This window comes from Vicugna pacos, chromosome 35 (assembly GCF_048564905.1).
Source record: "Vicugna pacos chromosome 35, VicPac4, whole genome shotgun sequence".
Classification (NCBI taxonomy): Eukaryota; Metazoa; Chordata; class Mammalia; order Artiodactyla; family Camelidae; genus Vicugna; species Vicugna pacos.
Window position 1 is genome coordinate 14,883,587 of NC_133021.1, and position 24,557 is coordinate 14,908,143.

The 24,557-nt window shown below is 48.8% G+C and overlaps 1 protein-coding gene and 1 long non-coding RNA gene across 22 annotated transcripts in view; both read right to left on the minus strand.

The window, feature by feature from the left end:
• Positions 1-24,557, minus strand: part of LOC102526571 (partitioning defective 3 homolog) — a 530,455-nt gene that overhangs the window by 349,200 nt on the left and 156,698 nt on the right. The window lies entirely within an intron of this gene.
• On the minus strand, positions 19,371-21,812 carry LOC140691586 (uncharacterized). The gene is made up of 3 exons (XR_012067340.1): positions 21,710-21,812; positions 20,149-20,223; positions 19,371-19,754 (listed from the first exon to the last, which is right to left on the minus strand). It is a non-coding gene; the product is annotated as an uncharacterized lncRNA (long non-coding RNA).

Consider the following 24,557-nt stretch of genomic DNA (forward strand, 5'->3'; position numbering starts at 1 on the left):
TAGGCTCGTGGGACGGCAATGGAGGCAAAGGATAACTAGGACAAATAATTCATAAAATGCAGAAGTGAGACTTACTTAAAAGGCTTTGGGCACAGGATCTCCCCAGACAACTCGGGGAGCAGTGGCGGGAGCGGGGGCGGTGGGGTCCTTGCCCTGCACACCCTCATTCTCTCTGGTGGTGTCCTCAGGGCGCCAAGGGGTGCAGACACACTGCTTTTACATTTAATGCTTTTGCAAGTAGCTACACCACAACATTTGCTAATGTACTGCAATCATGCTCAAAATAAAATAAATTAATTAAAGGCTTTGGTGCTTAGGGGGTGGGTGGCACTATGGAGGAGAGAGATGCATCTGAGCTGCCATCAGGTCTGTGGTTCGGGGGCAGGCCGGGGGCAAGTCCAAGGACAGTGAAGTCTGAGGAGGAGGGTGGGGATCAGGGGATACAACTCAGCAGTAGGGCACATGCTTAGCATGAACCGGGCCCTGGGTTCAATCCCTAGCATTAGTAAGTTAAAGTAAGTGTTTTAAAAAAAACACTTAAAGTTAAAGTAAGTGTTTTAAAAAAAAAAAAGAAGAAGTTTGGGACCAAAGATTATATACTCAGTTTGAGCAGAACCAGATCCGGCATCCAATGCCCAGGAGACACCTGGAGACGGGGTCGCGGCGGGAGGGGCACTCTCAGGACTAAAGACACGGATCTGACGGTGCCGCAGCGGGCGAAGCCACGAGCTTAGGCAGGGACCAAGGCTGAATGCGGGGCACATATGGGAAGCAGAACCAACCCCATGTAAGGTTGAGACTGCAGGTTTCTCTCCCCTTCCTCCAATCTCCCTTGGGAATAAATTTGAGAGCTGACTATACAATGTAAGTAAACGCCTGGAAATGTTTCACAAAAACCTGGAAAGGGAGAGGATCACGGCACAGAGGGAAGCAGTGTTTAAACAGCACAGGGAGGCATGTGAGCAATTTCTCAAGAAGGTCCCTTCAATACGCATTTTCAACAAGTGGGACCTGAAGTTATTTCAGCACCAGGGTTAAAATAATTCCAATAATAAGGGATGAATATGAAAAGAATAAGAAAAAGCTTAATTTTTAGTTCATTAATGTGTAAAATATATATACTCCAATATCTGTTCAAATAACACTGAGTAAATAAATTTGTCTTCACAACGTGCTTGTCTCAACAGATGAGGACACTGCCAACGGCCCTTGGTTTTCTTGTGAAAGGGTCTGTTTCTTTCATCTCTGAGTCCTACCCTGCTCCTGCCCAAAAGGTGCCCCAATAAATACATGAAGAGTTAATACCACTTCTCACATCTAATTTGCAGCCCCTTTGAAAAGGGTAGGCAAGCTGACAAAAGCAGCTCATCCCCTCCAAGGCCTCTGGGCATCACTCACCTCCGCCCTTCGCTCACACACCTGGAAGACCACGCTCCCTTCACAGCCCACGAGGAGACCACCACGGCACCTACCGTGGTTCCAGGATCCCGGCACCGGTTACCCACGTCATCGTCCCACTGTCTGGCACTCTAACACCCACACCTTGTCACTCCCTGAAGCCGAAGCTGAGTACATTTGACATAGGCTGAGCATAGAATCTCGAGAAAGCAGAGACTGATGCCACCAAAGTGCCAGTGGATGCCCCTGCAGGCCCTCCCACCACCAGCCCAGGGGGCCCGCCTTTCCTGCAGGAAGTGGCACAACTTTCACAACTGATTATACAACGCTTCCCCAGCTTCTGAGGCTCCAGTTCATCCCTGCTTCACTTTATTTATTCATTGCTCATACCATGTGCCTATCACGTGCCAAGCAACGTGCAGAGCACAGGTTAAGGACCACTTTGCTAATTTTAACAAAGGTACGAATGAACCCGCTCCATAGAAAAAAGTGCACAGAGGCACTGAATTCTGGATACAGTTTCAGCAGATTCACAGACCTCCCCTCCAAGACAAAGAATCAAGAACACACTTTCTAATGTTCATTAACTGTCAGTACACACTTCCTACCTTCCATCACAGCACTGGCAACCACCGCATCCTGCGTTACCCAAACATAAACCTCTTCTGAACAAACTCAAATCCTCTTTACCTTCACCTTGAAGTGTCCCTGCTACTGTTTCTGCTCCCTCTTCCCATTTTGCTACAGAAATGTGCAAATTAAACCCGGGAGTAAGGAACCACTTTGCGTGGATCAGAGAGAATCGTCGACAGGACCCCTGACCCCCACAGCCGTGAAACGTGGCGATGGTGCCAGGAGCAGCGAAGTCCTCAAGGGACGCTGACGGCAGCAGCGAGCACATCTCACCTCAGACACGCCGGGGACACAGCCGCACCCACCGCACACCCAGGGCCACACACAGAGGACCCAGCTGGGCTGCTGACCAGCCATGGTCCACCCGCGCCAGGAAGCAGCCCAGCTGCCCACATGCCCTCGAAGCCAGCGGGTTTGCCCCGGATTCTTGCAGGACGCTGCCCGGCACGCAGCCTCGGCCCAGCCAGACGCAGGCGGGCCAGCCAACATCCTCGCGGGGAACTTGCTGTGTAGACACGACCCCCCCGAGGGCGGCCCTCCTGCTGAGCGCGGCCTCCCCCGAACTTGTCCCCCGACACGAAGAACAAGGCTGCCCTGTGCCACCTCCGGGGACGCAGCTCCAAAACCACTGGGCAGCTGTCCCCAGATGCCAGCGAGGCTGCACTTTAGGGCCCACAGCCACGGGGCCGCCCCGGAGGGTGGTCACTCAGAGGGCAGCTCCTCGGTGTTAACATGGGGGGCGGTGCAGACAGATGTCCTCACAGGGAAGTAAACACAAAGAGGGGAACAAACCAGGGCACCGAGGCCAGCCCCGGAGGGTGGGCAGTCGTTGGGAGTCCAGGAGACACTGGTCCAATCCAAACTCCACCACCGACGACCTGCCGGGTGGTGCTGGGCGAGTCACCTCCCCTCTGGGTCTCAGCCTCCCGTCACCTACTAACTGTGAAGTTGTCAGAAACTTGGCCTGCTCACGGTCCAGCACAGCACAGCCCAGCCCGGCGGCTGTGGGCCCACGCCCCTCACCAGCAGCGTCATCTCTGAGACCACGGAAGGTGCTGGCAATGCCTCAGCAACCCAGAAGCAGGGAGCTGCTCAGACAATAAAGTCACTCTCGTGCCCACGAGACCCCCAGACTTCACGGTCTGCCTGAAAACAACACGGAGCAAACGTGGGACAGGCCACGGCGGGACACTTAAAACCACTCTGACCTCCTGACGCACCAGCCTCAGGGGAAGGGACATCCAAGCTCGCAAAATGGTCACATGAGTGTTTACTGAAAACACAAATCTGATTAGACAATTAACATCAAAGTGCCAGAAGTAAACGCAAACTTCATGTAAACAAACCATTAGTAGGCTGTTGCTTTTTCTTTGGAAAAAGCACATTATTTATAAATTGCTGTCACCTGAACACTGGCCTGATTCAGTTCCTGTCAGACAGGAAACACACTCAGGCAAGTGGGAGATTACGAGGGGGAAAGTCACTTCACCAATGGTGACGTTTCCAAGTGTAACAAACGAATGAAGCAGAATATCTCACGGCAAGACTGTCAATCTTTATACCTGATACCTTCACCAAGAAAGTAAGGCTGAATTAAACTCCCACATAATGTGATTAAAATATGTTAGGTTCACTCATTAGCTTCCCCTCATGAAACAGTATTAACAGAAAACCCCTGAAACTGGTGATTCAGAGTTCCTGGTGTCCAACACTCCCAGGCAGTCAGGGGTCCCAGCGCCCAGCCTGCAGGGCATCCAGGAGGGCTGACTGGCTGCTGTTCCCGAACGTGGCCTCACTTCTGGATGCTCCCCCCAGGTGGAGACCCCCGACACAACAGGTGTGCAAAGCAAAGGGCCTGCTGACCAATGAGGCTCTAACCGAAGCCATTCCGGTCACAGGACGTGAAAGAAAAGCAGCTTTGTGAAGACAGAACACCAATATTCCAAGTGCTCTGGGACGCGCGTCCACCTGCAACCTGCTGCTCAGAGGGAGATGTCGGCTTGACCCTGTGTCTTGGACCACGCGCTCCGGGGCTGGACTCCAGATGTGCTGGCCCCTGTATCGTCAGTGCTTGCAGGGAACACCAAATTCAGGGAGAAAGTTGTGTAGAAGAAGCGAGAATCAGATCTCCTGGGGTGAAGCCCCTGGAAGGTGGGGCCAAGAAGCAGGGCAGAAAGAATGAAGCCCAGGAAAAGGCTTGCAGGGGAAGGGAGCCCAGGGCAGGGGGCCTCCAGGGAAGAAGAGTCAGTGGCCAGGGGGGCCCACTGCAGGGCGGCTCAGAGCCCCGCAGCAGAGCTGCCAGGGTTCCATCCTCTCACACTGAGAAAGCAGACACGCAGGTTCTCCCAGACCTGGACGTGCACACGAGTGACAGCTTCACAAGGCCTCACCCACAGTCCCAAAGCCGAAGGGCTCCGGAAACAAACGTGATGTTCCTAAGTTCCTGAGAAGCACGTTTGCTGGCAAAACCTCACCTGAACCGATGCAAAATTACTTATGACGTGCATTTCCTCACAATGGTGACTATCCACATGTTTTGCTGCAGAGAGAGCGATGTCTTGATTACAGAGTTTTGCCTCCAGCGTCACAGGAGAGGTTACATATTATGACAGAGCTCCCCTATCCCCTTCCTAAAATCGGGAAAAATCTGGATTCTAACATCTGGCCATTGGGATTTCAGGCAAGGTACTGTGGTGCCCCCAGTGGTGTGCTGATCGCTACATGTTCAGGAATTTTGCAGACCCATTGTTAACATAGTCATTATGAAAATTCAACTATGCAAACTTACAGTTAAATAAATTACATTAAAATCAAAGGGGTAACATATAAATGAAAAGGCACCCCTTCCGAACTACATAACTGCGCTTTCCTGCTCCACGTGGTCTGATGACACCTGGGGCCGGCATGTCCACAGGGTGAATATATATGTAAGGGTACACACGGTGTGCTTCCAGTCCCACACTCACTGCCGTCACACTGGTCCCTAAGACGGGTTGAGGGGGGTTCATGCCACAGAAACCAGCAGACGCCACAAATCAGTGGGTTGTCGGGTACTTACAAGCAGATCAGAGCTCTAGGTTCTCCTGACACTAGGAAGACAAGGATGACCAGGACCACCTCTGGACTGTGGAGGTCAGAAGGGGCTTCATGCACAAGAGACAGTGAAGAGGGAGACTCAGGAATCAGGTCGTCAGAGCAGAAGCCCCAGGACCCCCTCCCCAGGGCTGTGTTGGCCATTGGAGGACAAGCCCGCAGGCACCTCCTTCCTGTCTGCCCCCCCCCGCGCCCCGTTCTCAATGCTCCCAACAGCCAGCTTGCGTGGGGGAGGGGAGTGCCTCCACCAGCGCCTCACATACAGTGGGGATACAGCAAGTATTCACTGAGCAAGGAGCAAGGAGCAGTCCTACAAAGGACCTCGTGGCTCAGAGCACACCGTGCTTCAAACCCCACAGGGAAGAAAAATCGTCCAACAGACCATTAACTGAGCCTCTTTAGCAGGAGACTCCGAGCGTGAGGGAAAAAGTGGGTCCTCCACTAAACTCATAAGGACAGAAGTATACACTACGTCCTTCATTTTCTGGTTTAAATAAGTTTTTTTGCTTGAGTCTGAAATCTAACTATGACCTGAAATATTGTTTCTATGGAAAAAATTACAGAGTTTCAAATAACTGATTTTAAAATGAGGTTTTACAACACAAAGCCATTCCCAAATTGGAGGTGTAAGCCTAAACACAGTCACCATGGCAACGTTCTCTCAAGCTCCCAGAGCTTTAATTTGAGATACAGGTAAAATTTTAAAGGGAAAAAAAGAAAACAACATTCAAAAAAAATTAAACAATCAACACATTCCATTACGACATATTCAAAATAATACAGAAAATGCAGAAGCTGATTTTTCAGGAGATACGGTTCATGTTTCTTTTCTAATCTTAACACATTGCTTATCAGGCCCTTGAAGATTTCTTATTTGTTGCCTAAGAGAACCTTCATCCTGCATGTGACCGTGCATAATTTGGTATTTCACACACGGTATTTGCATAAGAAACACAAATGCAAAGAGAAGGGAAGGACTTCCAAGGCGTAAGCACCTGACAGTGTAAACGCTTCCTTTAGAGAAATGGAGACCTCAGTCTTCTAACCTGCAGCACGAGCCTCGGAAAGCCTTCTGCCCCGAGATCTAATTTGTGCTCCCGAAGGGATGACAACACTCTCGTCCTACGAAGCCTCCATGGATGATTTCCGGCCTCACTGGCAGCCTGCGGTTGGAATCTTGTGGAAACCCCGCACGGCCCCGGACAGCACACCCTCTCAGGTGGACGGCATAACCTCTGAGTCCTGAACCGAGGAGCCAGGAGACTGGACCAGGACAGGCAGCCTCGTGTGTCGGGAGTCGGATTTCAGTGGGGCGGGGAGGGGATGCCACGCGGTGGCCCTGCTGCCCCAGGACCCTCTCTGCACGTGGCCTAGACCAGATGCCCGACAGAGACCACCCCTCAGGCCGGTGTGCCTCACTACCAGAAAACCCGCAGTAAGTCGTTATCCCATGTACGGTTTTAGGTGAATGCTGCAGGGACCCACCCAACCAGAAAAACACCCTTACAATAATTTTTAAGTAAAATGGTATGCAATGAACAAAACGGAACAAAACAGTAGAAAGTATCAATGAACACTTCAGGCAGTGAGGCTGTTTGTTGTGGGGGGTGTACACAGACACACGCATTTACAGTATTTGTTCCCTGGGCCACCCAGTCAAACGCACCTCTGACTACAGTGTATTTGTGCCGGGGACAGTGGCCACGTCTGGAGACACTTTTGGGTGTCACATCTGGGGGAGGGCACTACTGACCTCAGGTCGGTACAGGTCACAGAAAACCACTAAACAGCCTGCAACGTACAGGACAGCCCCACACAGCAAACAATCCAGCTCCAAACGTCACTGTTCCAACCCTGAAGAAAAGCCTGTTAGAGAGACAGTCATGAGCTTGAGGGCCACTAACTGGCCCTGTATTTCACACCACCCGCGGTCTCTCCCACAGGACACACAGGTGCGCTGTCCTAAGCAGACTCTGCTGACATTTAAGAAGCAAATGTAACAGCCTTCCAATGGAAACCGTTAAAACTTGGTTCCCATTTTTTCCCCTAATCATAAAAATGATGGCAGCTCACTGTAGAGAGTTGAGAAAATCAAAGAGAACAAAGCATTTTGTGACAAATTAATAAAAAGACAGAGCAAGGCAGAACAGTCTCATAATTTGTAAATCCTTTCTCAGAAAGTGATAAATTCCTACACTATACACATTGTGAATAAAGCACTGCTTTCATGGGTTTTTTGTTTATTTAAACGTCACCATTTTTCACACAAGAACTTTAAAAATCAGACAACTCTTACAGCATCAGAAAACACCAGAGTGAGACAGAGTTGACTAAAAATCCTAAAACATAAGGTGGCAGGTGAGAAAGGGAGGACCAGAAAGAGAAAAACAAAGAAGAAAAAAGACGAAACCAGGAGAACCCAAGCGGAAATCTACCTCCACGCACCACTCATGCTTTTCACACCACAATGTAACTTGGAGTTTCTTTGCTTTGAAGCTGCAAGCTTGGCACCTGGAGGCAGCGCCACGGCCGGAACAGCACAGGCCGGAGAAGGACTGGACTCGGACCAGCGCCCGCTTGTTCCTCCAACCACTGGAAGGGGTGCGGCAATGGAACCAACTGTAACTGCTAAGGATTTTGTTTAAAATGTTTTAATCACTGTCTGAAACATTTTAATCATTCTATGCAAAAGAATCCTAATTACACTAGAAAGAAAAGTGGCTGTGTGCCGCCCCTGGAAGGCCTGGCATGCAGACGACTCCAGGAGCAGCGGCCAGCGCCCGAGGACGCGTCCCGTCCCGTCATCCGCACGAAGCAGGAGCTCTACCAGGAGGCCGGTCAGCAGCCAGCTCACCAGCTCTGCGCAAGGAGTGCCAGACTCGGTGCGTCAACAGCGTACACTCAGTGTCCGCCCCGTATCACAAGTGGCACTTGGACTCGGGTAACGGGTGACCACCGGCAGCTCATGGCGGTCCAGACAACTCCAGTCATTCTGAACACCTGCTACAGATAATGCTCTGGAAAGGAGCTTATCCCTGCAGGCTTTTCACAGAGGAGCTAGAGAAAAAAAGGTAACTAAAGTTCACAGTCAAATATTATTCTAAATTCTGCATCTACTTTAAAATTCGGGGGGGGGAGCCCATGTTTAAATGAACCAGATCCATCAGAGCGTCCACATCAAAGGAACGCAACTTTTATTAACAACTTTCACTGGAGTTAAGCCGGCAGTACATACTTACATAGTGTCACGAGCTCATATAGTAGGTATGTATAGACATAACTGCTGTTAAGAGCCTCACAACTCTAGACCATCCCGGCTGTAAAACAGCCGTGTCATTCTGACAGCCACTCGAGTCCTCTGCCATCAGTTCAAACTTTCATTTCGCTGCTGGACTGAAGGGTAACTTCTGGGTCACCCACCTCCCCATCCTTGCAATTCAATCACCTGCCCCTAAGTCGAGGCCAAGCCTCCACAACCAGCTCCTCTGGAACCTGAAGCCTGGCTGCCCCAGTCAAAACGGACACAGAGAGAGGCAGAGCTTCACCGGCACGATGGCAGTGGAGCCCGCACAGCGGCACCCCTCCAGCCCACGGAAACGAGGGATGTTGTGGGCCGGACACCAGCCTGGCCGGAAGGCGCCTGTCATAGGTAATAAACATGCAGACAAGAGGCCAGCGGGAATCAGTGGCAATGGATGTCAAGAGGGAAAAAGATACTGCTAACAGTCCTATTAAAGCCTGGGAAACACCCTTAGTATTCACGATAGGAGACAGATTAAATGCATCACTGAGCATCCATAGTACTTAAAACCCACATAGCTACCGAAATACATATCCAGAGGCGTGGGAAGAAAAGTAAATGACCCTCCAAAGCATTCAAATGTTGCACTAAACATCTGGTGCTGTTGAATTACAGGCGATACCATTTCTGCTTTGCACACCTTTGTTTTTCAATTCCTTTCCCTCATAAGCATGGCTTAATATAAAAAGTCTATTTATAATACAATGAAATTTAAAATAAACACAATAAATTACATGTTCTATACTTCTAGAATCTAGCAAATTATCAACACGTTATGTTGATATTAAAGTAATAGTGAAAATGGTTTTAAGTTTTCAAGTTAATATTTTGTATGATTCACTGAAACACCAAATACACTAGATTAGTGCATTTTTGTACAAAGAAGAAAAACTTTGCAGATCAGAGTGATTACCAACACCCGTTTTATTAACAGGTTTCAGGATTCCCCTGGGAATAAATACACAGCTTTTATTTTCACTGCCTTAACCAAGCAGCGTTCCCCTTTTTCTGTTTTAGACATTTAATGTTTCCTTTCGGTTCAACACATGAGCCCATTAGAATTTGAAACCACCCCAGAAGGACCCCCAAGAGACAGACCAAACACTCATGACCATCAGAACACAAATGAAATCATCTCAAGAGGCAAGAAGTCATTAGCCCGCTGTCTAGTTTTCAAACACACAAAAGCAAGAAACAGTTTTTAAAATTTTTAACTTACTCTAACAAGTTATTTTTATGAAATTCAGGTATTCAGTAGTTGACCATAAGAACACAGGAGTGTTGCTAGTCTACAAGGGCTAACAAAATGTTCAAATCCACATGCAAATGTGTGGAATGGGGCACACTACCAGCCTGTTCATCAAAAAGTGACGGGACGCTCCCGCGGTCAGCCCGTTCCCTGGAGGTCAGCTCAGCGAACACTAGCGATTCACAGGAATTTACAAGAGGAAACACGCAGAAACAAGGTGATTTACTCTCTTAGCTTCTTCATTTTCACAGCACCATTTAAAAATAGAACAGTGGGGGTTTAAAGACAGAGACAGAGCATTTTTTTACTGTACTTCTTAAGCATAAACATCACAAATAATCTGCCAGAATTACGACGCATCACTTTCCTCCTGGGAAGATGAATGTTACAAACACCACATGTATTAAACCATCATGACTGCAATCACAGCACACACAGACCATGCCTCACTGCCAAGAACTCTCCTAGAGACTTAGCACACTGAGACACGCGGTGCTTAAGCTCTGCAAGGAGATCACACGTTTGGCCCTTAACGTTGCCTAGAAATGACCGTCAAGTCTGGGGAGGGGGTACCGAGCCCCCAGGTGAGTCTGCAATCGGACGGGTTACTGCTGAGAGCTTTCTTCTTCTCACTGCATAACCGGACGTCTGTTGCTTAAGGGGCAACTCAAATTAAAACACTGTTTAATGATGAGAGAAAAAATGTGCTCTGCAGACAGGAAGACACTTCAGGCAACAGCTGACTGACCAGTAAACCTTGGCCGCTGGCTCTGGCAGCTGCCGAAAACTCAGCCTGCATTCAGCTAGAGCTCCCCGTGACTTGACGGACGCCGTGGCACTTCTCTGGGCACTAAAGCTAACGAGATGGTGACAGACCAGGCACTCAAAGGGGCTGGCGTCCTGGGACGGCCCCGTCTCCCCAATCAAGCACACGGTCTTCCCCGCCGAGCGTTCAGGCTGCTCCACTCAGCCGGCCTGCACCTGACACTCACCTGAAAGCAGGAACACTAATTCACCCTGGGAACTCTTTTTTTTTTTTTATGTCAAAACAATCTCTCTCTCTCTTTCATTTCTAAATCTCACTTCGTATGGAATTTTCTCCACTATTTTTTTAAAAGAGCATGAAACTCACTACCCAAATAGCATTAAAATCTGACCCTAAACATTGTGGTTCACGAACAGTGGCCCTCGACACTCCAGCCTCCCAGACAGGGAGCTCCATTCTTGATTCCAAGACCAACGGTAAGACGTAAAGAGCCACAGAAGAGGCAGCTTGGACTGGCTTTACTTTTGCAAATACAGCAGAATGTCTGTCCCCTCCTGCAAGTTCTCCTTTGGTCTTGATCACATCCCAGGTCCTACTTCCTGTTCACCACTCTCAGAAGTGGTCAACATCCAACTCCTAGGAGGTGAGTGGTCCAGGCACATCCAGTCTTGGACCTTGCTTCTGCTGAGTCCAGCCAAGCAGACCACCAAGACGATGCCCAGGGGCAGGGAAACAACTCACATCTCAGCAGACACATTTCTTAATGTTTTAGCGGATGTCTTCCAACAACAAAACATCAGCCCAACCTGTTTACCACACGTGGATTGTGACACCTTTCAAAATCCAGTATCTTAGAAAGTGCTCATGGCAGCACTGATTCCCACACAAGGGACCCCGAATCAGACGCCCCGGTGGGACCCGCCGCGGACTCGTCTCAGCAGATCCGCGCTGGGCGCCTCTGGCTTGGAGCACCTGACAACGAAGCCTTCTGTAAACCGCGGACAACGAAGGCTACGCTGAATCCGTCTCTCCTCAGGTCATACGAGTTACGATGCACCTCATACTCTAAGGTTGAAAATAACAAAGCACAGCCCCACGTCTTCACGTTACAGAGGTGAGAATCTTGTTCTGAATCCACGACGTGAGGTGAGACCAGCACGGATGGGGCGCGTGCGGCTGCTGCTGGGGCTGCCTTCCAAGTCGCGCTGAATCTGGCTGATCTCCGCTTCCCACTGGTGCACTCCTGCTTCTTCCCTGCACTGCCTGCCAGGTCAGCAACAGAACATTCACAACATCCCCTAAGATACGCTGAGTTTCCCCACTGGTTAGAGACTTAGAAGGGTCTTCTTTTAAAAGGCATCCCATGACCCTCAAACAGGAATAAATTTCATGGAAACACAGTGGTTAGAAATTTTATCCCAAAAAGTGAAATCACTGTGTGTGCATCTTTCGATGGGTCAGGCTCTTCTGCTCACCCCGTCTGGCGGGGGGGAAGCAGGCTGTGAACTCTGACCTCTCTGTGACAGGGATGGGACGGCACCAGCGTCTGAGCCAGGGCGCACTCGCTGCCTCTGAAAGACCTGGTCCAGCAGTGGGAGGAGGGCCACACCATCCGCCAGACACAGGTGCCCTCCAGGCAGCTAGAATCGCCCGTCTTCAATCCGCGCTGCCACGGACCCGACAATAAGGTGAGAACTCTACTGGACGTCTCACGTCCAAGCCGACTTTGTTAAAAGAAATCCCCACCAGTTGTGCGAAATAGGACGTGATCCACCTGCAAACAAGCTGTCCGAGCACCTGTACACACTCCGGCTGGACCCACAGGGGCACAGCCCGCGAGCTGCGGTCCCCGTGCCCCACGGAGCGGGCGGATCCCCCACCGCCGAACACTCACCATCCCTAACACGTTCAATCACAGAGAAACCGAATCCTTCCTTTAAAAGAAATTACAGCACAACCTACAAAAACTCAAGGACATCATGTCCACAGAGGGTGAGGAAAAAGAAACGCCTCAACTTGGGGCTTCTGTGTTTTACTGTCATTCCATATTAGGAGATAGTTAGGATTTTCTTCCAACTCAGAAAAAAGAAAATTCTGTGTTGCTCTAACGGTAAGTTTAAAAATAAAACAGCAGGTGTAGGATATGAAAAGGCTTCACTTCAAAACAATGTTCTTAGGATTTAATTTACTGATCATTCACATGTTCTTCATCCTTTAAGACAAGTGTCTGCACACCCAGCTGAGACATCGCTGTTTGCAGGTGCCCCCACTTTGGATCACGAGCGAGGCCCACGTCTGCAGGTCAGGGTAAAGCTGGGAGCTCTGGAGTGCTCTCTCATGCCCACGCAGTCTGCTATCCAGACACATTCGGACTCCGCATCCTCTCCACAGCGTGTGCAAGCCCGCGCCCTAAGTCTCCCGAACCGTGGAGGAGAAGCCTGCGGTGCTTGGCTATAATCCTCGGCTCAGACATCGTGAGGTCACAGGGGTTTGCCCACATGCACCTCCGGGGGTGAGGAAGGAACCTTCTCGTTCCGAGGCACAGCTAGCCTCGGGGTGACAAGAGGTCTGCCGCAGTATCAGAGCCCCTCCCGGGGGACAGACTAACTGGATGAGCTGGCTGACTTACCTGACCTGACAGCCAACTAACCAGATACCTTAAAAGTCACACACATCACAGATAACTAGTCCTTTTTTTAACCCACCAGGTGGGCTCAGGCACCCGGGCACAGAGCCCCTGAATCCCGGGCCAGGCACCTGCAGCAGGTCTCAGGGACGAGGGCAGTGCCCTCCACCACCTCTGTGCTCCCATCGAAGCAGAACATCAGGGAAGAGCTGGGCGGCAAGGCCGTGTCCACCAGCTCCAGACAGAGACCCGGACAGCAGGCACCGATCAGTCCGGGCAGGAGGGCCACACAGGGAGGGGCTGGCACGCACTCATCCTCGGACAAGGACGACGGGCACCTGGACATCGGCTGTGAACAAGGAGGCGCCCAAAACAGTCTGCTTGTGGAGGCTGTCCCCAAGGAGAGTGTGACTCCACGGACAGCAGGCGCTGCCACCTCACGGGACGGCCGCTGGGCTACTCGGTGAGCCTCTCAGGACAGCAGGGCGGCATCACACCTGCACCGTCGCCCTGGACTGCCGCTGCCTCGGTCCTGCTGCAGCAAAGGGCTGGCCAGGACCTGAGCTGCAGAAGGACGCCTTGCGTCTGAGCGCAGGTCCCAGATAGCGTGCTGGGCAGCAGCGCGTCTAGAAGCTCCTGTAACCACGTCTCACACTCCACGTTTCAAAAAGTAAATCAAATCTTAAAAAAAATAAGTAAGTTATCATTTAAATCTAAGTTCAGTTTCCAGGAATTAAATATTTTAACTATTGCATATGACCGATTTGAAGCTTTAAGGGAACTTTAGTAAATGGACTGAAAATGTCAGAATAACCATTACTAGAATGTAACAGAAAGCCCCAGTGAACAGACGTCACCCTGTGCCCTCAGATGAAGCGGCCGCTGAAACACACGGTGCTCCCGGAGACAATGCTGCATCACCCAAATGACCCACCGCACTGCGTGGGGCACCCCCACTCAGACGTCAGCCAGGAAGGGAGGGCTGAGAAACGCAGCAAAGCCACCACGAATCAGCCTTCTGTCCTCATGAGCAGCAGGGTCAGAGCTGGCAAGTGACTGACCGCAAGACGCTTCCCAGGACAGAACCCCGCAGACGTGGTTGACAGGGAACCCCAGGCTTCTCTCCAGGTCACTGAACCCCAGTCCCCGGAGCAGGTCCCCAGGAGCCACACAAGAATATGGCCTGGGGCTGCGGTTCCCACCAGGTTCTGCACTCAGAGGAGAAAGGCCTTTGAACATCTTTGAACAGTAGCATCACTGCCAGAGTGGTATATGGGGTGAAAGGCGGATTCTCAGGGAGGCAACAGAGAGGCAAAGGAGGATGAGCAGCAGGGGGCTCCGGGGAGCACGCTGGACGGAGCGGAGCGCCCGCTTTTCTGGAACACACAAACTGCAACGGAGGAAAACGTGGGAGGAAATAAAACCACAAAGCAAAAGCAAAAGGAACACAAAAGATTACATTAATCAAATATCTGAGTTGTGGACGGTGGGGTGTTTTTTCCCCTAAACCACACTGGACCAAATGAGCTATAAAGCACAAAAGCAGGCAACGTTCTGTTCAAAAGAAGAGCAAGGCCCACCCCGTGCACTTACAGGTCCGCAGAGCACTCCATCAAATTCTGCCCAGGCAGCCGCAGCGGCTGGCATCCAGGGCTCTGGAAAGACAAAGCCAGAGACTGCGTTCTGCTGTTGTATGTATTTTACTGCCAGGCCAGCGATGCACTTAACACACAAACGCCAGCAGTTCCAGGCCAGGATACAAACATTCATTATGGACATGCTTTAAGTTTATGCTGACTCCAACAGTTTGCCGTCCATCAGTTATTTCAGTGCCAATTAGCACCTTAAAAATCATATGTAAATATTTGAAAAACGAGTTAGCAATTAAAGGGAGGAAACATTCCACATTAAAACCAGGAAGCAACTTTAGGTCAAACGCTAAAAGGTAACTGCCTTCTCAGAACATCAAGTTTCACAGCATAACACAGAACGCTATGTACGCTCCAGACCAAAAATAAAACATGTAGAATCTATTTAAAATTCAGGAGATGCCAATTACTATTTACTGCCTTCAGAGTTAATAGGTCCTCTAATTGAACATAAGAGGGTTTAAACTGCACGCATCATTACCTTATACCCCAAGTTAGCGATGAAGTGTCGACAAAGGCTTCCAGTGAGCTAAGGATGTGAAAACTTCTGGACAAAGGTAGCTCACGCTCTTTCTTTGTACTAGCTTTTCAGTGTCTGCATTTTTTTTAAATAGGAAAACAGTGCTTAGCACATGGCTTACAGTGAAGCTTTATTCTTAAGTAATCTAAGAGGAACGTAAATTTCTCATAATTTAAAAGACTTTCCTTTCTAAGCAGAGTAATCCCAAAAGTTAGAAAAGAATTTTAGTATAAATTGGACTCAGGATCCCACAGTACTAGGGCCTTATAAGAATTGAGCTTTAAAACTGGAATAAAAAATGTTTAATAGTAGGAATTGACATATGTTTATCTAAACCACACCAACATTTTACAATGAGAAAAAAGGCCAAATCATTCCTTGTGGGGAAAAATCTAGGAAACCAATAGTAAGAAATTTAGATGACATTGAATGAAGTATTTGAGAATCTATTAATCAGTTGAAAATGGACAGTCAGATGCAGTCTTTCAAGAACAGCAATTCAAACGTTAGCTTTTAAGACACAGACTATGGGCCCAATCGATTCAAACAGAATGAGGCTGCCACTGCTCTACTTGAAGAAAATGCTGGGAAGTTTTACTTCTATTTTAAAATTCAGTTAGAAGGCAAACTCTTGTATCTTGTATGTAAGGGAAAATGAATTCCTAGGGAAAAAATTAAATCAGAAAAAAACCATGGAATAAAACAAAGTTACAGGATCACAGACGAATGAAAATGTCCAACTTTGCTTTAACGGTTAGAGAGCCTGGAGCCAGGGAGGTGGACGTGAAACTCTCCTGCCCGGCTTCTCATCCCGTGTTATCAGTTCACTGTCATTATTTGTCTAACGTCCTCAAGAAGGTTTGGTTTCCTGTGATCGGGTGCCCCTGAGAAGGCCCGGCTTCCCAAGTTCAGTGCCATCCCCCGTTTCCTGAGAAGCAGCTCCACCCACCGCACACCCACCTGCCTGCCGCCCATCCAAGGGCGGGCCTGGCAAACACAGGCACCCCGGAGCTGCGCCCCCTGCCCGCCGCGGCTGCCGCCCCTGCCCTGGCCCCGGCCCCGCCAGCCATGCTGAGGAGAGCAGAGCTGGGCCTCTGATCCAAAGCGGACCAACCGCATCACTCCCCAGGGGCCCGCAAGTGGGCCTGAGAGACCAGCAGAGGCGAGACTCTCCTGAGGCAAAATCAGGGACGTGAGACAGAGTATGATGTGGAAACAGAGCAGCAAAGGAGGCCGCCCTAGGGCAGGAAGAACAGAGCAAACTTCCGCAAGCGAGGGAGAAAGCACGGCCTGAGCAGAGGGGCGGTGGGGCATGCCCCGTCCCGTCAGCCTCTCGGCGGGGAGGGCGTGGAGACCCCTCTGTTGCCCGCACAGCTGCACCCCTCTCACCTAAGCGCCCTTGACTTGGTTGATGTTACCTGGAACATCAAGAAACTGAACTGACTGTGCGCTAACATCCCAAGGGCAGCACAGACGTGAGATCCACAGCTGCGCAGCCACTCCCATCCCCGGTCTCAGATAATTCAGATGAACAAGGTTCCAGTGTCTGAGTTTGTTCGGTCCACTGCTGTTCCAGTCATGACCTTCAGGGGCTGTAACTAACCCTCCCCATCACACCCTTTCCCTCCCACTACCCCACTGCCCTTCGCTTCTCTAAGACACTGGAAATATCTATAAGAGGCTATTTCTGGTTCACAGATTGTCTATATCTCACACAAAACCTTTCTGAACACACACATGGCCCTGACCCCACCCCTCCGCCGAGCATGGGTGGTGAGGGCTGGGAGAACAGCGGACTTAATTTCCTCTCAGCCGGCAGCAATGCAAAGGTCAAGGGAGCCGGGGGCTGGCCGGGGCAGAGGAGGCTGAGTCACCAAGCAGCAGCCTTTCCACAGCGGGTCACCGTTACCGCCAGGCTGTGTTTCTGTCTCCGAGTGGTTTGGGGAGGAAAGCAGGTCGGCACTGCTAAGCCACCTGGAAAACAGGGACTGTGCTTTACGCAGTTTTGTATTCTCAGTGCCCAACACGTCACGAAGAACACAGCACACGCGTTAAAAATGATTACCAGTCAGAACACCCAGAAAATGCAGAAGGCGTGACAGTCATTACTATTACTCTGTCAAGACTGCTTCTCCATCAAAGACGCTGACAGCTGTGGTGTTACTGGCCGTGCACAACAGGTGCGGATAAAGCAAGACCTTCCAAGGACGTAGAGGATGCCAAGCCTTCTCAGCTCCTGCTCACTTCTGCACGTGGGCTGCACGTCTCTGCTCAAAAGTCTCGAGTGAGCATCACACCCCACACCGCTGCAGCCCCGGGAGCCAGCACCGCCATGCCACGGGCCCAGTGATGACCTGCTTATTCCAAAACCAATGTAAATGCATGCGTTTACAAAGTTCTTGGTAGTTCTTAATAGAAACTCTGCTTCATTTTCTTAGTCATATGGAATTACAGGCAAGAAGCACATAGTAAACTCTCAGGGCTGCTTTGATCTTTAGAACAACTGATAGAATACTTAGGCCTGCTAACTCATTTTCTCAGAACGTCAAGTCCTAAGTAATTTGGGAATGAGTTCCAGCTCCTTTCTGATGGTCCCCTTGACTCTAGAATGCTAACCTTGCAGGAGGGTAAAGCTACCTACCGCAAAGACGGTGTCTGTGGCCCAGCTCCCCTCACAGGCTGCCCCCTTCCCCCAGATGTGCACGCTCACCTCCTCTTCCAGCTACAAGGAACCACTGATTAATTACACGTGCTTCCAAACCACACGTTCGCCATTCCTGCCCCCTGGGATAAACAGCCCCTCTGGAATTAAGACTCTTTTCAAAGTCTTAGGTTTTCTGGCGCCCCTACGCCGAAGCACCTCCTCTTCAAACTCCCCGGCCCTCCGTCACACGTCCTTCCTGCACTGAGGCCGCTCTCCGCCCACATTTCAGCTCACTGTGCGCGTCTTACAGGGGGTCAATTGGACTGAATTGATCATATTGGCAAAGTAGCATTTTTCACTGATAAAAAGGCTTGCTGGTTAATTGGTGCAAAACTGCTATGATTTCCTATAACCTATGGCTTAGGCGTCTGGGCCTCTTATTTATAACTGCCAAGCACCTAGAATCACCCCTGCATTTTTAGGCAAGGGTCATAAACTCCAGAGAACTAGCCAGAGGTGCTTTTCAAGCCCAATGTTGCTTTAAGCTGCAAGCCTCTAGGGGGTTCACATAGTGAGACCCTGAGACATACGTTCTACCCAAGTTGCAACCGTTACCAGTCAGGATGGACAGACAGCAGTGACAGAAAGGGTGCCACCTTGTTAACATCGCAGCAAGCCAGACGCCTTGGGTGAAAGCCACTCGTCTGCGCAACTCGCTCTGTAAATCCCTGCCCCGCACTGTGACACGGGCGCAGCCTGAACACAGACACACGGCAGTCGGCCAGAGGGACGACCCCGGGGACAGCAGTGTGACCTGACCCTACTGGCTCATCGGGAGCCCGAGTGACCAGGCCGCCGCCGCCGCCGCCGCCGCCGCCGCTGCCGCTGCCGCCGCTGCCTGGAGGGCCTCTCGCCCGCGAGAGGCAGGGCGCGGCAGGCGCACGGGACGATCCCGGCACGGAACGGAGATCGTCTGCCTGGCACAGAAACAGGCATCCAAACAGGGCCAGGAAAAGAGTTTTCTTATTTAACAAAATGCCTCTTACAAAGTAAAGGATTTTAAAAGTTTGAATGAGAAGCTGAGGTAGGTCACGTGCCTTAATTATCTGCATCCTAGAGACCAGTGTGGCCTGAACAGAAGCCTGCAATTTCAGTTATTCAAAACACCAGTTAATTCTCTTCCGTGCCAACTGTGGCCCTGCGATCACTTACCCTTCTAAATACAACCACGTTTTGTGTCTCCATTCTTTCAGTTACCCGGGTTATAAACTTAATAATATGTTACGTATAGATAAAAGTCACTTTTGGGGTTTTTTTTAAACATCTTAAAAATTAGGGTTTAAAGTACACGTTTTAGAATGAGCTGCTGGAGTCACGGGGATGAACATAAGTACTTACGTATTACCCCGTAAGATGCTACAAAGCATTTCATAAACTCTACACCCAATTTACATTTAATAAAACAGTTTATTCATCAGGAAAAAACATTGCTAGTTGAGAACATGGGACACCATTACTTGGACATACAATCATTATTTTATACATAAAACTCATACCTGCCTTTGAAAGTAACTAAGGCAAGTGAGCGTCACAATAAGGTAGGATTCAGAGCATCACTGATGTCCTGAGGCCCCAAAGGAATAAGAAATTGCATTTTATGGTGGAAAGAGCTGGAATTTTGAGAGCGCATGTCTGTCAGCAGCCAGTGACTCCGCCCCTTGGACGACTGACCCTCTGTCCACGAAATGGAGTTAACAGTTGCCCCCTCGAGGGGTGTTATGAGGGGAAATTATGTATCAGTTACTTCATCCTCTGGCAGGTAGGCTGCCTGTTCCAGAAGGTTAGCCTCTTTATTCACACATAAGTGGTATTTATCTATTTAAAAATATAAAAACAAACGTTACCACAATGTTAGTTATGCAACATCCTTTCCACCCTCCTTCATCACTAACTGAACCCCCATTTTTTTCAGGATCTATTTGTCTCTCAGCAATGGGACTCGTAATTCCATTTCATGTTCAGGATTTGCTTAGGGATGAGCCAGGGATTGGAATGCAGCCCACGGGTCGTAGGGCGAAGTCTCCCAAGGGCTCTGGGGGCGGCTTTCCTACGCCCTCTGCTGGGGCGTGTGAGACGGAGCCTCTCCAGTCCTCCCGCAACTCTGAGAAGGACCAGCCTAGACTCAGGGTGACCAAGAGCTGGGTCCCCCATAACACAATAACAAAACCTCACACCCCCTCCAGGGTATGTGACCACACAGTGTACGGACCCCTGCTGTCCGAAGCTCTCTTGAGCAGGTCTATTACACGCGCAAGGTCGAGTCCACATTCAGGATGCGCACGTTCTGGGAGAAGAGATAACATATTTCATCATCTCAGTCTGTAACTGCAGGCCGTTAACATGATGATTTTTCATTTATTGATGGAATAAAAATAATGTCTCAAATGTTCACTGTAATTCACTTATTTCTCACAACAAATTTATGGGGCAGGTGCATCTCTTCTCCCCAGTTCAGAGATAGAGCAACTGAGTTCCAGAAAATCCAAGCAACTTGTCCAAGAACACAGAACCATTAGCTCGGGGAGCCAAGATGAAGTTCAGGAAACTGGCTCCCAAGCCCACTCAGTATGGCTGAGCAATGCTGTCTGTCACATGAATAGCATTAAAACAAATTTAGACCATCAGTGATATTAATTGCTAGCCAGAAACCTAAGATAATTTATTGTCCAATTATACCCAATTATGAGAGCTAGTTTCATTATATCAAGATAGCTCTTCATCTGGTCACCCCTGAAGACCATATGGCCAGATGGAAGGCTGCATACTGAAAGATGTCATCCCGTCTTCCTTACCGCAGTAAACAACTTGCTCTCTATCAACTCTGTGTTGTAAGTCACTTATCCCTAGTTCCTCAAATCTGAGTTTTTAAAAAGTGACTCGGGTGCACAGCACACCTGGGACCTGTCTCAGGTAACTGTGTCAACTTCAATCCTCAAATGAGAGCAAGCAGGGGTCCTGTCCTGCAGGGGCCTGTGTGAGCTCACAGCGCTAACCAGATCGCCAGCTTTGGTCAGAGGACACCACCCTTCAAAAATGCAGGATTCAAATTATCATGAAAACTGGCTTTTCCTAATTTGTCCCATTCCCTAAATGGCCAAAAAACAAAACCGAAAGTCATGATTCAACTATTTTTTCTATTTATCAAAAAGAAAATACCCATCTTGATTTTTCAATGATTAAACACACAGTCCAATGCACTGACCACTGACCATCCAACTCACGTTCCATCAGTCCTGGGGTCACCTCAAGGACAAAGCAGAGAGGGGCTCCTCTTACTCCAAGGCAGGGAGGCAGGTGGAGACAAGGCTCAATCCACACTCCTGCGGCGGGGCTGGGAACAGTGCCCCGCTCTGTCAACACCACGGCACAAAATGAAATTCTCTACTTTGCAGAAAGTTATGAACTTTTTTTTTTCAGAGACTGACAGAACCGTGCGTTCCTGAAAGCGACGTGAAAACAAGATGAAGCGCCCCTGCGGGACACTTCTACGCAGGTCGTCATGACCATCTGCAAAGAGGCTTCATCTTATAGCAAAACACAGATTGTGACTAATTCCAAACACAGATTAAAATCCTTAAAAACCAGGTCGCGGTCCTGCCTTGGCCCTTCTGACAGGCAAGTGCAGAGCTGTCCTGGAGGGAAACAAGGTGGAGACTCGGGGGTAACAAGTGAGACATATGGTGAATGCATCACTCAGGAAGCGCAGTGAGGACCCCTGACCACAGACGGTAGAGAAAGAGGTGCAAACTGGAGCAAAATGCAAAATTTACCTGCGTGTTATCATTGAAAAAAGAAACCACCCAAAGAAAAAGCAGATTTTGAACATGAGTTGTGTAGTTTTCTTTTCCCTAAATGCGTCTTCGCTGTTGCAGGGGAAAATAGCACATAAATGTCCCACAGTAGCTCATTTATATACTCTGACTAGGTATTAATTAAACAAATTAATCCAATAATTTTTACAATTGGCGCGTCCATCTGTGCAGCTGGCCAAACAACACACATGATGCTGACGGCTGGAAAGCCAATGTTGCCTCAAGAGAAGAACATATCCTTCAATGTTACTATTAATCTCTTTTGTTGACTATACTATTTTAAGGAGTAAAAAACATTTTTTTTAATTCTAGAACTATTCATATACTTTCAGGATGTTTTTTAAGGATGTATTTTAGGCTAACATTTAACTTCTCTGACTATTTATAGTCACTTCCTCTATAAAAGCTTGGAAATCAAGGGTACTACTGAGTAGTTAAGGAGGACTGCCACACAGGAAACTAGTAACAGGAAATGCAGTTCACAACTCTTAGCACAGAGCCCACGCAAAGAAAACACGAGGCCAGTGAGAGCTCACGCGAGAGCAGGGCTGCTGGTTCATGTGCAACAGAGAAAAAAGATATTCACCAGAGTGTGCACGTCCACCCCTGTAACAGATTCCTGTCGCACTGGGCGCTGATCAGTGCATTCTAAAAAAATATGCGAAAAACTATGTCAGTACAGACAAGCACTCATTTCAAAAACAGTGGTAAAGAGCTGAGACCAGTTTAAATTAAAATATTAACTAACTGTGCGTGTGTACACATGTATGTGATGCTTGCTTGGTGTTATGTGTGTTACCAGTATTATAAAAACTTAAATCATCAAGTCATTTCTGAAACAGGTTTAAACATTAAGAAACCTGTGTCCTTGGGCAGTATTTTCTTTTTACCCTGATTTGACTTAACATGAAACAACTGGTCTGGTCAAAATTTCAAACAGTCATGGGTTAAATTCATCCACAGAGGCTGCTTCCAGTCATTAATTAACACAAACACAGAGAGATGCAAACATCAGTCATGCACTTGGACGATTTAATCTAATTTTAAAATTTCCAGTGGCTTTTAAAGTAGTGGTAGCATCATTCATTTAAACAATCAGATAAAACCAGGAAGAGCAGACACCAGCAGTCACAGCTGGACGCAGCAAGCCGCATTTCACCAAGAAGCCTCGCACAACAGACTTGACTCAGCATTTCCAGGCTTATGCTCCAGCCACCCGTCCTCAGAACCGCGTGATGTGTGCAGCTCTGGGAGGAGCCGGCTAGAAGCACGATGCCTTTACGACAGCCTGCCAAGAATGGTGGACAGGTGATCAAGAGGGAGGGATACCAACAGTCCTCACTCGCTCTGCGGCCTCTTCCCGCGGGGCCATCAGGTAGGCATGGTCCTCGCCCCTCCTGCCAGGGTCCATCGTAACCTCCTCCAGCACCTTCACGTCTGTCACCCACGGTTCCTCGTGAATAGAAGGAGTTTCCACAACCGTCTTCACAGAAGTGCGTTTCACCCTGGCTAGGACCAGTCACAACAGTGAAATCAAAGTTCACCCCACTGAAGTTCCCACTACAGACACGAACCCGTGTTCTGCACCATGGTGATCACACTTTCATAGTCAACCAGTGTCACCGCAATGCTTCCATCACTGGCAAACAAGACATCCTTGGACGAGGCCTCAGTTTATTATGATTTTAAATACTTTTGCTAGGAATCCAAACTGTGTTCAATTTGAAAGTGTTTTATACAATTAAAAAAACTTCTCACTGATACACAAAAAAATAAATCATATTTTTAAATTTTTAAAGAAATAAAAAAGGATTTCCTAAAAGACCTTTGAGATTATTTTCATACATAATAAAACTGAGGTCTAAGAAGAAGATGATGATCATTCACAACACAGCAACAGAGTGAGCTGCACGGCCAAGGGCTGGCAGGGCCGGAGCGGGGTGGGGGCCCCACTCTGTTCCCAGATGCAGCAAATTCCAAGTTAGGGAGCAGAGACACTGAGTCACACAGACGCCAGCATCCAGCTCCAGAACTTGCTCGCTGGGTAACCTCGGGCAGTTACCCTTCCTGAACTTCGATTCCCTCCTGTAGGAGGGGTGCACTCAAATGTCAGCTGCCTGAACCCCTTTCTAACTTTCATTTCTGACAGGACTGAACATGAAACCCTTCAGCCAACAAAGGCAGTTACAGTTACGGTGAGGATTATTATCTCCAAATAAAATGTCAACAAAGCCATCCTAATAGGTATTAATATTCAAATCTAAACTCATCATACTACTTTCCACAGTATCTAGAAAAATAGGAAGACTTTTTAAATGCCAGATTAACATTTTTTATAAATAATAATCCAAGGTATAACAATATTTCCCTCTGGGGAAGAAACACATTCCTAGAGCTCTTCTGAGCAAGAAAGACAGTAACAAAATGTTAGCCAAGTGCAGAATGAGAAAAGCTTCGCTGCATGAAGGTCTAAACTGCAGAGAAATGCGAAGCCGTCCTACAGCAGGATGGGGCTCAGGGAGCGGCTGGTCCCACCACCACAGAAAACTGACAGACGTTAAACTGGTTTTCATGTTTACATTATGAGGGATAAATGACTCGAGTTAATACGCAATGCTATGTAATACTGTGTTATACATGACAGTGATGTTTTAAGTCAACACCAGTCACCACCATCACAAAATGCTACCAAAACTTGTAGGAAAATTGTATTATCAGGAAAAAAATGAAACAAACTCCATCCATACCTGTTTGAATGAGGATTAACCGACCATTGGTTAAGCAAGCCTTTCCTTTCTACCCAGAC